The sequence below is a fragment of the Ursus americanus genome, chromosome 5, assembly GCF_024610735.1.
Source record: "Ursus americanus isolate L20-20 chromosome 5, mUrsAme1.1.p, whole genome shotgun sequence".
Taxonomy (NCBI): Eukaryota; Metazoa; Chordata; class Mammalia; order Carnivora; family Ursidae; genus Ursus; species Ursus americanus.
Genome location: NC_142131.1, coordinates 78,998,411 through 79,016,893, shown reverse-complemented (window position 1 = coordinate 79,016,893; position 18,483 = coordinate 78,998,411).

Below are 18,483 nucleotides of genomic sequence, written 5' to 3'. Positions count from 1 at the left end.
GCTAAATTGCAGAAGAAGCCAAGATGCCGTTCAATAGATGACTGGATTAAGAAGATGTGGTCCATATATACAATGGAATATTACTCAGCCATCAAAAAGAATGAATTCTCAACATTTGCTGCAACATGGATGGGACTGGAGGAGATAATGCTAAGCGAAACAAGTCAAGCAGAGAAGGACAATTATCATATGGTTTCACTCATTTATGGAACATAAGAAGTAGGAAGATCAGTAGGAGAAGAAAGGGAAGAAGAAAGGGGGAATAAACAGAAGGGGGAATGAACCATGAGAGACTATGGACTCTGGGAGACAAACTGAGGGCTTCAGAGGGGAGGGGGAGGGGGTAATGGGATAGGCTGGTGATGGGTATTAAGGAGGGCATGTATTTCATGGTGCACTGTGCGTTATACGCAAGTAATGAATCATGGAACTTTACATCAAAAACTAGGGGTGTACTGTATGGTGACTAACATAATGTAATAAAAAAAATAAATTAAAAAAGAAAAAGAAAATTTTGCTGTCATTTTCCTACCCCGATGCTATGAACATGGAAGTGATAGGCCCATTGCCTCCACACTGGAGGGCTTGATGGGTTTGGAACAGCCAAAGAATTTGGGTGATAAATTTTGTCCCTGAAGAATGTCAGAGAGGGGATCAATTGTGAATACTCACTGAAATGGATTAAGCCAGTCCCCAAGCTCTCCTTCCCTGGTATCAGGCTCCACATTTCATATCTTCATAGTAGCAGGGTTATTGGCCTAGTTGGGATCTCTCTCACTTACCTGCTCCAGGAAGCAGAGGCGTGACTATGCTCAGGCCGATATCAGTGGTCCTCCTGGAAGTTACCCCTCCCTGGGGAAGGGTCCAGCCGTTAAGCCGAGACCAACAATGAGGGCTGCACATGTTCATCCTGGTAGGATGATCTGAGGAGAAAGAGGTAGAACTGCCCTTCTGTTCTTGACACGATGGAGGAGGTAGAAGCCTGCCAGGTCTGAACTATGCCTACCCCAAGGTCCCAGTGGGGACATCAGTATGGGTCTGCATTGGACCCTCCTCCCTCAGGGACATTCACCACACCAGGCCATCAGCATGATTGCAAATGTCCTAATTGAGTGAGTCCTTTCCTACCCTTGTAGTTCTCCTATGCCATGCTCCTCCATATAATGGGGGCAGCAGGAAGAAGAATGAGGAAAGAAGCTGACTCTTTCCTATCCCTGCTGCAAGTATCTCACTGAGTTGGAGGAGGGGCTGAACCAGGGCAGTGGAGATTTCCATTCTACAAGAATCTGGAGGTTGTAAACTACACAGAGTGGACCTCTACTCACTTGAGTGGGACCAAGAGAGGGAGTTTCTTAAGGCATTTCTTGTGAAGAATTGATTTCTTTTTCTGAATCAAGGAAATATAACAATATCCTCATAAATCATACTTCCTGATATCCTAATGGTGACTTAGGAGCAATAAGTCTGACTCTGGACCCTGAGGAGTGCACAGTAGGGCATCAGGACCCAGTCCACTGGGTGCAGAAGACACTGCAGACCACAGCCAACCAAACAGGGGAGCAGCCCCAGAATGATTCTCACTCACTGCTGGGGAGCAGCCAAGTCCTGGGGAGTCCTTCACTGGGAACTTTCTGTCACCCAATACAAAGAGCCCCATCACTGCCAGGGTACCTGAGCCTCAGAGGAATTTCCTACCTTCCTACTGAGAGCTGTACTTGGCTGTCTGCAAGTGCTCATCTTCATCCACAGCCAGTTGTCAAGTTCATGTGTGAGCTTGCAGCTTTGCCTTGCAGTTGGTTCTACCTGGAATCTCAGTCTCTCTGTCCCCTGCCTCCTCCCTGAATGATTTCTCAGTCTTTCTCCCATCATAGCAGTGATTGTCTCTGTATGTAAGATAGAGAATGTTTCTCTGATGTCCCCAAAATATGGTAGGATGGAGAGAGTAACAATCTGAAAAGAACTGAGGTAGTTCCCTATTTTAAATCATTTACTTACTTGTGTAATTCAATGATCACCTACACACTGAACAATCATGCCAGGAATAAAACATCCCTAACAACATAAATCTCCCTGTGTTCCTATTCACTCCATTTCTGTCCACAGCCCCTGGGTAACAGTTGCATGAAATACGTGTTTATGATTCCTTTCTTTTATTTGTGGCCTTATCACTTACATATGCATGCCTAAACAGTAGATTGTTTAGTTTTCTTGAAGCATTTTTTATGGGGTATGCTCTTGGTTCTTAGTATTTAATCTCAGCACTGTGCTAAAAGATTAATTCCTCTCTAAATAGCTATGGTTCAAGCAAAGCTGTTTTAGTTTATCTCATCATATTTATCCATTCTCTGTCAGTTTGTATCCTCTCCTTTTTCACAGTCATAAAGATTGTTGATAGGAGCACATGTCCACATGTCTCCTGTATACATTGTTTGAGTTTTTTAAAAAGTTTTTATTTAAATTTTTGTTAGCTAACATACAGTGTAATAATAGTTTCAGATGTATAATATAGCAATTCAACACTTACATATAACACCCGGTGCTTATACAGCCATGAGCACTCCTTAATCCCTATCACAGGTTTCCCCCACCCGACCCTCACCACTTCCACTCTGGTTACCATTACTTTGTTCTCCCAGTGTTTATAGCAGCATTATGTACAATAGGAAATTATGGATAATGTTGCTATAAACATCGGGGTGTATGTAGTCCTTGAAATCAATGTTTTTGTATATTTGGGGTAAACACCTAGTAGTGCAATTGCAAGGGTCGTAAGGTAGTTCTATTTTTCACTTCTTGAGGAAGCTTCATACTGTTTTCCAGAGTGGCTACACCAGCTTGCATCTCACCAACTATGCAAGAGGGTTCCCCTTTCCCCACACCATTGCCAACTCTTGCTGTTTTTGTGTTCTTGATTTTAGCCATTCTGACAGATGGCGATACCTCATTATCATTTTGATTTGTATTTCCCCATCCGTCCCTTCACTTCTAATCAGCAGATGCCTTTAAGTCTAAAATGAGTCTCTTGGGGGCTCCTAGGTAGCTCAGTCAGTTAAGCAGTTGCCTTTGGCTCAGGTCATGATCTGAGGGTCCTGAGATCAAGCCCCACATTGGGCTTCCTGCTCAGTGGGGAGTCTGCTTCTCCATCTCTCTCTGCTGCTACCCCTGCTTCTGCTCTCTCCCTTGTGTTCTCTCGTTCAAATAAAAATAAATAAATAAATAAACAAATAAATAAATAAATAAATAAATAAATAAATAAAATCTTTATAAAAACTAATAAAATGAGTCTTTTGTAGGCATCATGTACATGTTTGTTTTCTTTTTTTTTTTTAATCCATTCTGATACCCCATGTCTTTTGATTGGAGTGTTTAGTCCATTTACATTCAAAGTAATTACTGATACATATATATTTAAAACTGTTTTATAACTGGTTTTGCCATTATTCCTGGAGATTTTCTGTCCTTTCTTGTATTTTTCAGTTTTGGCCTCTCCTTTGCACTCAAAACCCTTTGGTCTGGGGCACCTGAGTGGCTCAGTGGGTTAAGTGTCCAACTCTTGATTTCAGCTCAGGTCATGACCTTAGGGTTGTGAGATCAAACCCTGGCTGGGCTCTGTACCAAGCATGGAGCCTGCTTGAGGATCTCTCTCTCCCTCCCCCTCTGCTCCTCCCCACCACTTGTATGTGTGCTCTCTCTCTTTCAAAATAAAATAAAACAAAATTTAAAAAATTTAAAAAGAAATTAAAAACACTTTGGACTGGCCACATAGTGTGGGCAGGGGTTTGTGCTTGTCTTCATGGGGAAGGGCCTCTATACTAGGACTGAGGCTAGCTGATTGAGAAGGGCAGTCCCACCAGAGTGAAAAGGGGTAGGGCTTGGTGTAAGCACGTTCAGCTGCCAAAATTGACCTTGTGCTGCTTCCAGCAATTGGACCTGAGATGGGTGGGAGGGAAATGGCACAAGGCACATGAATTGTTCCAGGAGAGGCATCCGTGTGAACACTTCTTTTTGAGGTCATGCTCCAAGAAGAGCAAACAATCTCTTCCTTGTATGTCCAAGCGTTCTTCAAATTCCTGTTTCCAAGCTGTCTGAATTGGGTTGTTTGCCTGCCTTCTTTCCAGAAGCAACACAGTCAAGCCTGCTGATGTTTAAAACTCCTGGCTTTAAGCCCAGCTGGTTGCAAGAACTCATAATATTTAGCTCCTCTCCTTTTCCAAGTCAATGGCTGTGGGATAATGTTCTGCTGGTGTGTTCCCCCTTGTGCTCCTCTCCCTCTCTCTCTTTCTCACCTTCTCCACACCTGTGGCTGCCCTCCCCTCTGCAGCACCCAACATCCTTTTCTCCCCTAAACCATGACTCCACACTTCCTACCTTCTTCGGTGTGGCCTCTTCTCTCCATTTAGTTGTGGAATTTGTTCTGTAAGTCTTCAGGTCAATTTCTGGGGTATTCGGGATGATTTGATAGTTATCTACTTGGGTTCATGGAACAAAGGGAGCCTAGGGTCCTCCTCCTGCTCCACTGCATTCTTCCTCTTCCCAAGCCAGTAATCTTAATGAGAATAGAAGCAAATTTTTTCAACAAAATACTAGCAAAGAAAATTCAACATCATTTCAAAACAATCATACATCAGGATCACATGGGATTCATTTTGTGTCCCAGGGAACACAAGCATAATTTCACATGAGCAAATCAATGTATATAATATACCACGTAAACGGAATAAAAGATAAAAATTAGATGGTCAACTCAGTTGAAGCAAAAAAAAAAAAGCATTTGACAAAAGTAAATGCCTTTTCATAAATAAAATGCTTAGCAAATTGTGTATGGAAGGAAGGTAAGTCAACATAATAAAAGCCATATAGGCAGACCCCCAGCTAACATCATACTCAACAGTGAAAAGCAGAAATCTTTTCCTCTAAGATCAGGAAAAAGACAAGGATGCCTTGTCACACCCATTCTATGCAGAAGAGCCCTGGAAGTTCTGGCCATAGCAATCAGGCAAGAGCACCACATAAGAGTCATCCACACCATAAAGGAAGAAGTAAACCAAGGATTCCACCAAGAACTGTTCAAAGTACTGAGCAAATTTAGTAATGTTTCAAGATACAAAGTGAGTATACAAAAATCTGTTGCAATTCTGTGCACTAAAAATCAACTAGCTGAGAGACTAAGAAAACAATTGGAATTACAACAGCATCAGGGATGCCTGGGTGGCTCAGCGGGTTAAATGTCTGCCTTCAGATCAGGTCATGATCACAGGGTCCTGGGATTGAGTTTGGCACTGGGCTCATTGCTCAGTGGGGAGCCTGTTTCTCCCTCTGCTTGTCACTCCCCTTGCTTGTGCTCATTCTCTCTCTCTGTCTGGCAAATAAATAAAATCTTAAAAAAAAAAAAGAATTACAACAGCATCAAAAAAAAAATTCCATCCATTGGTGAATGGATACAGAAAATGTGATTATATATGTGTATATATAAAACATACAGTTTAAATGTATATATAAAATATAAAATATGTATATATAAAGTAATATTACTCAGCCATAGAAAAGAATAAGATCTTGCCAGGAACGCCTGGGTGGCTCAGTCAGTTAAACATCTGCCTTTGGCTCAGGTCATGATCCCAGGGTCCTAGGATCAAGTCCCACATCAGACTCCTTGCTCAGTGGGGAGCTGGTTTCTCCCTATCCTGTTCCACCTGCTTGTGCTCTCTCTCTCTGACAAATAAATAAATAAAATCTTAAAAAAAAAGAAAGAATAAGATCTTGTCATTTGCAACAACAACATGAATAGACCTAGAGAATAAAATTCTAGGTGGAATAAGTCAGAATGGTAAAACATATACCATATGATGTCACTCATACATGGAATTTAAGAAACAAAAGATACCAAGAAAAAAGTAGAAAAAGAGAGAGAAAGACCCTGAAACACAGAACACAAACTGGTGGTTGCCAGAGGGGAGGTGGCTGGGTGGGCTGACTGGTAAAATATATAAAGAGGATTAGGAGTACATTTTTTATGATGATCACTGAGTAATTTATAGACTTCTTGACTTATTATATTCTACAACTGAAACAAAATAACACTGTATGTTAAGTATACTTCAATAAAATATCATGCGTCTGTTATAATAGCAAAGGTTATTTGGTTGCATTTCAAAAAAAAAGAATAAAAGAATAAAATACTTAGGAATAAATTTAATGAAGAAGGTGAGAGACATGTACTGAAAACTCTAAGGCACTGATGTAAGAAAGTGAAGAAAACACAAATAAATGTAGAATATTCTGTGCTCATGGATTGGAAGAAATGATATTGTTAAAATGTCCATAGTAACCAAAGCAATCTACAGATTCAATTCAATCCCTGCATTTTGCACAGAAATACAACAAATGATCCTACGATTTGTATACAACCACAAAAGAACCTGAGTAGTCAAAGCAGTCTTGACAAAGAACAAACTGAAGGTATCACACTTCCTGATTTCAAACTGTATTACGAAGCTATGGTAATCAACACAGCATGGTATTGCCATAACAACTGACACATAGACCTATGAAACATAATGAGTACCTGTAAATAAACCCAAGTATATAAAGAATTTATTTATGACAAAGGATACAAGAATATAAAGAAAGGGTAAGGACAGTCTCTTTAATAAATGGTGTTGAGTAAACAGGACAGCCACAAATACTAACATAAAATGGATCAAAGACTTGAGTTTAAGACCTGAAGCAATAAAACTCCTCAAAGAAAATTTATCTGGTAAGCCCCTTGACATCAATCTTGGCTATGATTTTCTGTATCTGACTACAAAAACAAGGCAACAAAAGCAAAAATAAACAAATGAGATGAAATTAAATCAAATTAAAAAGCTTCAACACAGCAGAAGGAAATCATCAAAAAGAAATTCAAAAAACAACTTACTGAATGGGAGAAAATATTTGTAAATCACATCAGAAAAGGGATTAACATCCAAAATATATTTAAAAAAACCTCATACAACTTAGTATCAAAAAAGAAAAATATATATATGATTAAAAGATTCACAGAGGATCTTACTACATGTTTCTCAAAGAAGACTTAGACAGATGGCCTAAAGGTACATGAAAAGATCACCAACTTTCTACTCTTCATGGAAATGCGAATCAAAAGCACCATGACACATCACCTCACACTTGTTAGAATGCCTATCCTCAAAAATATTGGAAATAGTAAGTATTGTCGAGGATGTGGAGGAAGGAGAATCGTTATGCACTGTTGGTAGGAATGTCAATTGATGCAGCCACTATGGAAAACAGTATGGAATTTCCTCTAAAAATTGAAAATAAAAGTACCATATGATCCAGGAACTCCCTTTCTGGATATTCAACCATAGATAAAGAAAAACATTAATTTGAACAGATATATGCACCCCCATTTTCATTGCATCATTATTTACAATAGCTTAGATATGAAAAGAACCTAGGTGTTCATCAATGGATAAAGGGAAAAGAAAAAGCAATATATATATATATATATATATATATATATATATATATATATATATATGTATATGTGTATATATATGTGTGTGTATATATATATATTTCTAAATCTAAAAAAACAAAACAAAACAAAAAACCATAAAAAACAATGAGATCCTGGATAAAGAGAACAGAAAAAGTTCTCTGGGAGGTAAACTTTCTGAGTCTTTGGATTTTTAATTATTATTTTTAATAATAATTTTTTATTATGTTATGTTAGTCACCATACAGTATATCCTTAGATTTTGATGTAATGTTCCATGATTCATTATTTGCATATAATATCCAGTGCACCATGCAATATGTTCCCTCATTAATACCCATCACCAGCCTATCCCAGTGCCCCACTCCCCTCCCCTCTGAAGCCCTCAGTTTCTCTCCCAGAGTCCATAGTCTCTCACGGTTCATTCCCCCTTCTGTTTACCCCCCTTCATTCTCCCCTTCCTTCTACCGATCTTCCTGCTATTTCTTCTGTTCCATAAATGGGTGAAACCGTATGATAACTGTCTTTCTCTGCTTGACTTATTTCACTTAGCATTATCTCCTCCAGTCCCATCCATGTTGCAGCAAATGTTGAGAAATCGTTCTTTCTGATGGCTGAGTAATATTCCATTGTATATATGGACCACATCTTCTTAATCCAGTCATCTGTTGAAGGGCATCTTGGCTCCTTCCACAATTTAGCCTTTATTTTGTGATCACTTTCAATAAATAGTATAAATGAGTACAGGATTCTGGATACAACGTCATATTCTCTTAGAACTCTGAAGATCTATCTCCTTCCAGCATGCCATTTTGCCAGTAAAAGACCCAATGCCAATTCCATTCACATTCCTTGGATGGTCATCGGGTTGTCTCCATGGAAAATTGTAGGAACTCTTCCTCCCTGGGGTTCAGAAGTGTCACCAGGGACTAGTGACCTGGAGCACTTCTGATGAGGGAATGGAAGGCAAGCTGAGGCTGACAACCTGCAACCCCCTCCCCTGGGATGTATGCAGCATTCCTCAGGCATTCCTGGCTACCCTAAAGGACAAAGAAACAGTTAACCTACAGATACCACAATCTTGCAAGACTTAAGTCTCCCTTAGTTTGCAAATGTCTTAGCAGTTTACAAGAACAAAGCATTTCTATCGCTAACCTAGTTTCCAGAAGGGAATGTAAATGCAACTAAATGTCTTATAGCCTGCAGACCATAGACAGATACTTCTAGGAATCCAGGAAGTTCCCAACTATCTTAATGTTAATGCCTTGCTAGAGGGAAAAACAACCTTAACTTGACAATGGCAAGGCCTCAGGCATCCTGTGAGTCTTCTTTAGCACATGAAAGTATTTTCTCAACCTCTCTTTTTCCTTAAGGTCACTAACCCCATGGTATATAATCAGCCACCCCTCACAACCTCTGTGCAGCAGCTCTTTCTGCCCATGGGTCTTGTCCCCGTGCTTTAAGAAACCACCAATTTTGCACCAAAGGCATCTCAAGAATTCTTTCTTGGTCCTCGGCTCTGGACTCCACCCCACTGAACCTCACCTATATTCCACAACCTCATCACTTCCACTTACCACTCAGCATTCAGAAGCCTCCTTAATGACAGCTGACATGAAAAGACATGGAGGGGATGGAAATGCATATTATCACGTGAGAGAAACCAATCTGGAAAGGGTAAATACTGCACAATTCCAACTGTGCAACATTCTGAAAAAGGCCAAACTGTAGATTCAATAAAAAGATCAGTGGTTCCCAAGGGTTCAGGGGAGGGAGGGATAAATCAGTGGAGCAGAGAGGCCATTTAGAGCAGTGAAACCACTCTGTGTGATGTCATAACAGTGAATCAGTGGTGGAAAAATTATACTTTTGTCAAATCCCATAGAATACACAACACCAAGAGAGAACCCAATGTAAACTATGGATGCAGAGGGAGAAAGATGGATCAGTTTGGGTTCATGAGTTGTATGATGGGGTGAATCGTTGACAGTGGGGAGGCTGTACTTGTGTGAGGGCAGGGGCTACATGGGAACCCTCTGTATGTTCTGCTCAATTTTGCTGTGACACTAAAACTGCTCTAAAATCCAGTCTAGTGAAAAAGATGATGGTTGTTGACATTGTTCTTCACCATTGGCATTGTCCTTTGTTACTTTTTCTGAGTGCAACATGTGCTCAGCAACTACCTACAGTAGGATATATATGATATCACATGCATACATACACATAGAATAAAGCTATATATAAAGGGGATGCCAGGGTGGCTCAGTCAGGCGTCTGACTCTTGGTTTCAGCTTAGGTCAAGATTTTAGGGTCCTAAGATGAAACCCAACATTGGGCTACTTGCTCAGCGGGAAGTCTGCTTGAGGATCCTTTCCCTCTTCCTTGCCCCTCCCCTGCTTTCAGGCACTCTTGCTCCATCTGAAATAAATATATAACTCTTTCCAAAAAAAGATATAATCATGCAGTATAAAAAAAGATATAAATACCTGCGAACTCAACTCCCAAAATTAAGAACTAGAATGTTCTTGTATAAGTGAATATCCCTACACAGTTAACCCCATATCTTGTCTCTCATATCTCTTCTTAGACCTACAGCACCTTCAAATTTTGCGTTTATCATTTTTGTTTCCTTTGGTTTTTATCATGATGTGTGCTTCCTCAGAAAATATATTGTTTAGTTTTCCTTGGTGGATGTCTTAGAAAACATGATTATTTTGTGTGTCACCTTCTGTAAGCTGCTTTTATTTTACAATTGTTTCTATCACATGTCTTTTCCATTTTGCCAAGATAGCACAAATGATCTTTTCATGTCAATGGAAATTTGAGTTTGGGTTTCTTTAAAGTTGTTTTTTTCTCTTCAACACAGTTCTGCTATATACATGTTACACATACTTCTTATATACTTCTGTAGAAACTTCTCCAGAAATAGGAGTGGAATTGGTGGGTCATAACATATGGATTGCACAGAAGGAAGAGAATGCATTGCTACCAAACAGCATCAAATTTCCCATCATTCAGATATTTTCAGTATGTCTATCACTGCTGGATAGTTGGGAAGGATCTGCCTGCCCTGACACTGCAATGTGAAGTACACTTGTAACTTGGTGTCCATGATCACCCATTTCTGTCTTGAGGAGGTTACATGGTGTCAGATCACATCTGCATCTGAGCAGCTTCCTGAGTCATGTACTTTAGCTCTGCAGGGGCTGCTGGCTCATCTTCCTGGGTCTTCCTCTGAATGGACTATCCCAGGGGTGCTGGGGTTGTCAGACACACCCACACCATTCTCTAGAACAACTCTAAAATTACACAAGAAGTTCTGCTACTAAAAATGTTTTTAGACTTACGGTTTGTTCTAGACTAAAGTATGTATCCCCAAGGTCCTATGTTGAGGCCCTAACCCCTATTGTGACTGTATTGCAGGTAGTTCTTTAGGGAGGTAATGAACATTAACTGACCTCAGATGGGGAGACCATGATCCAATAGGACTGTTGTCCTTAGAAGAAGGGGAAGAGACACCAGGAATGCACACACAGAGAAAGGCCATGTGAGGACGCAGCAGGAAGGTGACCCTCTGCAAGCCAATGAGAGAGGCTTCAGGACAAGCAAAACCTACTGGCACCTTGATCTTAGACTTCCAGCCTCCAGAAGACTGAGAAAATAAATTTCTGTTGTTTCAACCCCCCAAGTCCATGGTATTTTGTTATGGCAACCATAGCAAACCAACCCTCTGAAGATTTATTTCCAGAATCCAGTCTGATTCCCAATAGGTTTTTACTCCAATTCAATGCCTCAGCTTCTCTCCATTCTCTCCATTGGATTGGAAGTGTGCTTTTAGTCAGGGTTGAGAGGATTTCAAAGAATTAACTCCCTGTTCCTTTGTCACTGAGACTTGAAAACTCTCCTTCTCTTCCTGCTAACACCGTGACCAGCCCTGGGGAGCTGTTCACCTGGGTACGTGAGCCCAAGAGGTGCCTGGCTGTCCTCCACCCAACCTCCCACAGAGGCTCTACCATCATTCCTTCACCATCACCACATAACAAAGGTTGGGTTCCAATGTGTAACAGTGCCAGAGCCACCCACTGAGACCCTGAGTGTGCTCTGAGCACTGAGGCTACAGGGCTGGGTTCATGTCCCAGGCTTTCTCTTGGGAGCATTGTGAATGCAGTGTTCCCTGACAATGGCTGCTATCACTGGATCTAACTAGAGAGATATTTTGTGTTTCATGCACTGCAAAAGACACTTTATGTCTTCTGCTTCATGACAACTTGAGAAGATAAAAAAGTTGACTACTCAAAAGACATGACATTATCTCATATTTAGTCTATTTTCAAATTTAAACATGCAGTAAAAATTCCCATGAAGTCAGTGATGATTGGAAAATGAATGTGTTATCTGAGAAGGAATTTAAATGACTCAAGAATCCCAGAAAAGATTACTCAGCTATCAGAAAGAACGAATTCTCAACATTTGCTGCAACATGGATGGCACTGGAGGAGATAATGCTAAGTGAAATAAGTCAAGCAGAGAAAGACAACTATCATATGATTTCTCTCATCTATGGAACATAAGAACTAGGATGATTAGTAGGGGAAGAAAGGGATAAAGAAAGGGAGGGTAATCAGAAGGGGGAATGAAGCATGAGAGACTGTGGACTCTGAGAAACAAACTGAGGGCCTCAGAGGGGAAGGGGGGGGAATGGGATAGACTGGTGATGGGTAGTAAGGAGGGCACGTATTGCATGGTGCACTGGGTGTTATACGCAACTAATGAATCATCGAGCCTTACATCGGAAACCGGGGATGTACTGTATGGTGACTAACATAATATAATAAAAAATCATTAAAAAAAAAAGAATCCCAGAAAAGCAAATGTTGGTACTGTACTTCTAGTATCAAAAATTAGAGACCATGAGGGGCACCTGGGTGGCTCAGTTGGTTTAGTGTGTGCCTTTGGCTCATGTCCTGGAATCAAGCCCACATCAGGCTCCCTGCTCAGTGGTGAGTTTGCTTTTCTCTCTCCCTTTACCCCTCCCCCCACTCTTGTGTGCTCTCTCTCTCTCTCAAATAAACAAATAATATTGTAAACAAAATTAGAGACCAGGAAACTCAGGTTGTCTGGTGGCAAGATGGGTGTCCTGGCTTGTGGAGTAGAAATGATTCCTATCCTCACTAAGTCCTGGGTGTAACTTCCTTTAAGACCACCACATTTGCCTTCATTTCATAAACCAGCATGTGACTATGACCCTCAGCACCTCCATATTAGGGAAGGTGGTGGCTGTGGAAATACTTCCTGCCCTCAGTATTCTCAGAGGCCAGGGGGAAGAAACAGGCAATGGAAATGTAGGCAAAACATTTAGAATGAGATTACCCAAATCAAACTCTGCTGTGTAGGGAAGGAATGTGTCTCTCAGGTAAAGACTGTCCCAGGGCTAATAGGAGGTGCAGTGCAGGGAAAATGGTCAATGAGATTGTAGTAGTGGTGTATGGTGATAGCTGGTAGTTATATTGTGGTGAGCACAGCAGAACATACAGAGTTGCTGACTCACTATGTTGTACATATGAATCTAATGTAGCATTGTGTGTCAAATATACTTCAATTATTTTTTTTAAAAAAGTATCTCAGGAGTTCCAATTAAAGAGTAAAATGAAGGAAGACCTAAGGTTGTGGATATGTGAAGTCCAGATGAAGGTTGTCTCATTCCCTGCTCTCCACAGTGATCAATCCACTAACTAAAGCAGGACCTGGAGGTCTCCTGGCTAGTGCAACAGTGGCTGCCTCTTACTATCTTTCCTCCAGCACCAGAATCTGGCTCAGCTCCTCCACTGACCAGGCCAGTCACAACATCACCCCAGACCTCCTTCCTCATGCATTAAATATGGAACTGGATAATGATGGTATTGGAGGACTCCTCGTGCATCAGTGTTTTTTTGGCTCTGTGATTCCTGGAAGCACAAGAGGACAGTTCCCCTGCCCACCTAAGTATAGACTTGCACACTTGCTGACAGCAGGTTGCACTCAGTCAAGGGCTTATGCTTCCTTTAGGAGCCTGAGACTTTACAACTGGAACACACAGAGTCCCAAGGACTGACCTGAAGCTGAACCACTTTCTTACACCATACACAAAAATAAACTCAAAATGGATTAAAGACTGAATCCATAAAATCCTAAAACCTAAGCATCCTAGAAAAAAGTACAGGCAGTAATGTCTCTGACATCAGCCATAGCAACATCTTTCTATATATGTCTTCTGAGGTAAAAGAAATAAAAGCAAAAATAAACTAATGGGACTACATCAAAATAAAAAGCTTGTGCACATTGTAGAAAATACTCATCAATACTAAAAGAAAACCTACTGAATGGGAGGAGATCCCAGCTAATGATATTTCCAATAAGGGATTAGTATCCAAAATACATAAAAGCTGACATAACTCAACACCAAAAAACAAATAATCCACTTTAAAAAATGGGCAGAAGACATGAAAAGACATTTCTCCAAAGAAGACATCCAGATGGCCAACAAACACATGAAAAGATGCTCGACATCACTCGTCATCAGGGAAATGGAAACCAAAACGACAATGAGATACCACCTCACAGCTATCAGAATGGGTAAAACAAAAATACACAAAAACCAGAAGTGTTGGCAAGGATGTAGAGAAAAAGGAACGCCTTTGCACTGTTGGTGGGAATGCAAACTGGTGCAGCCACTCTGGAAAACAGAATAGAGATTCCTCAAAACCTGAAAAATAAAAATACCCTACCATCCAGTAACTGGAATACTGGGTATTTACTGAAAGAAAACAAACACCAATTCAAAGGGATACATGCACTCTATGTTTATAGCAGCATTATTTACAAGAGCCAAATAACGGAAACAGCCCAAGTGACCATCAACAGATGAATGAGTGTAGATGTGGTATATTTATACAATGGAATGTTATTCAGCCATAAAAAGATAAATTTTGTCATTTACAATGACATTGATAGAGATCGTACAATGATAAGGGAAATAAGTCAGTGAAAGACATATGATTAGTCATATGTGGAATCTGAGAAACCAAACAAATGAGCAAAGGGAATAAAAAAAAGAGACAGAGACAAACCAAGAAGCAGACTCTTTAGAGAATGAACTGATGGTTATCAGAGGGGAGGTGGGTGGGAGATGGGTGAAACAGATGATGGGGCTTAAAGAGTACAGTTAACATGATGAGCACTGAGTAATGTACAGAACTGTTGAATCACTATATTGTAAACCTGAAACTAATAGAACACTATATTTAGCTATACTGGAATTAAAATAAAAAACTTAATAAAAATGACAAAATAAAAATAGCTTGGGAGAATAATTGACTTTGAGGTCTTATGATCTTTCATTGCTCATGGGGAATCAAAGTATAATTGTTAAGAACAAGTAAATTAAATAGAGGTGAATTAATTTTTTTAGATCTAAACTAAATTTTTTAAAATTTAGGGAAATTTTTAAATCATTTCTGAAATCTTTTTGAGAAACGAAAACTCAGTTTTGCAGAGTGAAAGTAATGATTTTAGTTAAATTCATTACATTTCTAGATCATATCTAAACAAATTAAAATCATGAAACATTAATTACTAATCATACATGTCTCTAATTTTGGCTTCTTTATTACTGAGAAACTAAAGATAAATATAAGTCTGTTGGTAAACATTTTTGGCATACTGTATGGAAAGATTGTAGTATAAAAAAAAACATATGTTTCTAGAAAAGAGTGTATTTATAAACTTCCCATCTCAAGAACAGAATACTGGTCTAATACACAGTTAACATGTGCATACTACTTTATTTTCTCTAGAAATTGAAGTTTCTAAGTGTTAAGAACTCGAATTATGTGTGTGGTTAAAGCTACTAAGAATTAAAAAAGGAAACATCTCTGAAAGAAAGAAAATGAGGTTATGTGCTTTTGGTAAAAAAGAAATGTATATGGACTGGAGAAACACTTCTTTTGAGGGCAAAGAAAGTTGTAGAAAGACTATGAAATATGAAACTTTGGAAAGTAACTTATGTATGGTCAGGATTGACAAACATTGCAATGAATATGTTCTCATAAAAAAGTAAACTGGTGCAAAATTAGAATTTGGTTTCTTGCCTGTCAAAGGGACAAAGATTTGATGGTTATTTAAAACATTTGATCTACTTCTGGTAATAGGTTGTGAATGTTCCCCTTCCATTTAGTGATCTTCCTAGAAAACAAAGACCTTGTGTTTTATGTTCTATTTGTATAGGTATATAAGTGTTCTAGAAATCATGTGAAATTCCTGGAAATTTGACACATCCTAGTATAATGTTATCACTTGTAATTACTCTCTTACCTTCTGAAATTGCTGTCGTCAAAACTGAGGCTCACACTAAAAGGACTGAACCAGAGTATCAGGAAAATGCCCCAGCTGACTCTCATTCAAAAGCAGCCAGGGAGAGATGGTAAAAAGATGGCGGAGGAGTAGAGGACTCCTTTTTCAGCTGGTCCCCTGAGTCAAGCTGGATATGTACCAGACCATCCTGAATAACCACGGGGTCAGCCTGAGACGCAGGAAGATACATCTGGATCTCTACAAACGAACACCTCCGGAGCTGAATATTGAGGTATTGAGTGGTGAGCCATGAATCTGCGCACAGATATCAGAATATAAATGGAAGGGGGAGGGAGCCGCCATGCTCAGGGGCCGGGAAGCAGTAGCCACCTGCACTGGGGAGCAGGCTGGACTTGCAGACCGGCACCTGCAGAGAAAGTGAGAAAGCGAGAAAGACTGAGACCATAAGCCTGGGAACGCGCATGACCAGACTGAAAACTGGAGCTCCAGAGCACGCACTTGAACTAGACTGAAACTGAGAGCTCGGGAGCACGCACGGGAACCGGGGGATGGCTAGCGGTGTTAGAAGCACAAAGGACAGACATATGCCAGCCCTGGAAGTGAGGGCTGGGAGAGTGGTGTGGGGTGCACAACCTGGGACGCTGTAGGGTTTTTGGCAGCACCGACAGAAACAGAGTTAAAGTGACCAGGAGAGCTAAGTAGAGAGTGGACTGTGATCTCTCTGTTCTGAGACAGAGGCTAGGATTCGGCCACTGCTGCTCTGATTCTCAGAAGAGTCACAGAAAACCACCAGGGAAAGCTGCCAGAGAACAAAAGCCTGGAAATACCGGCTCACATTGTGCCCATCCCCATCCCCCTTCGCAGGGGACAGGGCGACTCTACCCAAACAGGGTTGCCTGAATATCAGCACGGCAGGCCCCTCTCCCAGAAGGCAAGATGAAAAATCAAGAAGCCCATATCCCTAAGATCCGTATAAAACAAGTGCACACTGCCTATGTCCTGGTCAATAATTTGGGCTCTGGGCAAACTCCGCAACCTCTCTGCATCAGAATAAGGAGGAGGAGAAATCCCCCCCAGCAAAGAGAAGATAATGAATTTGTGGCCTCTGCCACAGAACTGATGGATATGGATATAACCAAATTGTCAGATATGAACTTTAGAGTAACAATGGTCAAGATGATGTGTAGGCTTGAAAAAAATATTAACGAAAATATTAATGAGAATATAGAATCTCTAAGGGTGGAAATGAGAGCGAATCTGGCAGAAATTAAAAATGCCATGAATCAAATGCAGTCAAAAATAGATGCTCTGACGGCCAGGGTAAATGAGGCAGAAGAATGAATTAGTGAATTGGAGGATGGGATGGTAGAAGAGAAAGTTAAAATGGAAACTTGGCTCAAAAAATCCAATCTCTGTTAGCCATTTGTATGTCTTCATTGGAAAAGTGTCTGTTCATACAAATGGCTAACAGACACATGAAAAAATGTTCAAAATCTTTAGCCATCTGGGAGATTCAAGTCAAAACCACATTGAGATACCACCTTACGCCAGTTAGAATGGCAAAAATTGACAAGGCAAAAAACATCAAATGTTGTAGAGGATGTGGAGAAAGGGGATCCCTTTTACGCTGTTTGTGGGAATGCAAGTTGGTACAGCCACTTTGGAAAACAGTGTTGAGGTCCCTCAAAAAGTTGAAAATGACCCAGCAATCGCACTACTGAGTATTTACCCCAAAGATACAGACGTAGTGAAGAGAAGGGCCATATGCACCCCAATGTTCATAGCAGCATTGTCCACAATAGCTAAACTCTGGAAGGAGCCGAGATGCCCTTCAACAGATGAATGGTTAAAGAAGATGTGGTCCATATACACAATGGAATATGACTCAGCCATCAGAAAGAAAGATTACCCAACATTTACAGCAACATGGACGGGACTGGAGGAGATTATGTTAAGTGAAATAAGTCAAGCAGAGAAAGAGAATTATCATATGGTTTCACTCATTTGTGGAACACAAGCAATAGCAGGGAGATCGGTAGGAGAAGGAAGGAAATGATGAAGCGGGGCAGTGAACATAAGCAGGAATGAACCATGAGAGACTATGGACTCTGGGAAACAAACTGAGGGTTTCAGAGGGGAGGGGGGTGGGGAGATTGGCTAGCCCAGTGATGGGTATTAAGGAGGGCATGTATTGCTTGGAACACTGGGTTTATACACAAATGATGAATCATGGAACGCTACATCAAAAACTAATGATGTACTGTATAGTGACTAACAGAACATAATAAAAATTAAAAAAAAAAGTGTTGGCTGCACAGAGCAACAGAGGAATATCAAACTTAGTATCACTCCCAGGCCATTAGATTCACACCCAAGCTGCTAACAAAGATGTTTTGATTACAGGGTGAGCAAAACCCTCATTCAAGAATATGCACACTCTTGAGGATCAGAGAAGACTGTTGAGGAATGCTCCACCACTGTGATGCCAGTAGTCAGCACCAAAGCAAGTTAGGGACAGGAGAGAACTAGAGTGGCAGAGCATCCGTGGTTCACTCAGAGCCAAGAAGTGGCCCGTCCCTCATCCACATAGCTAGGTGAGCAGGACAGCCTATGGGGGATGTGTGCAGAGCAGG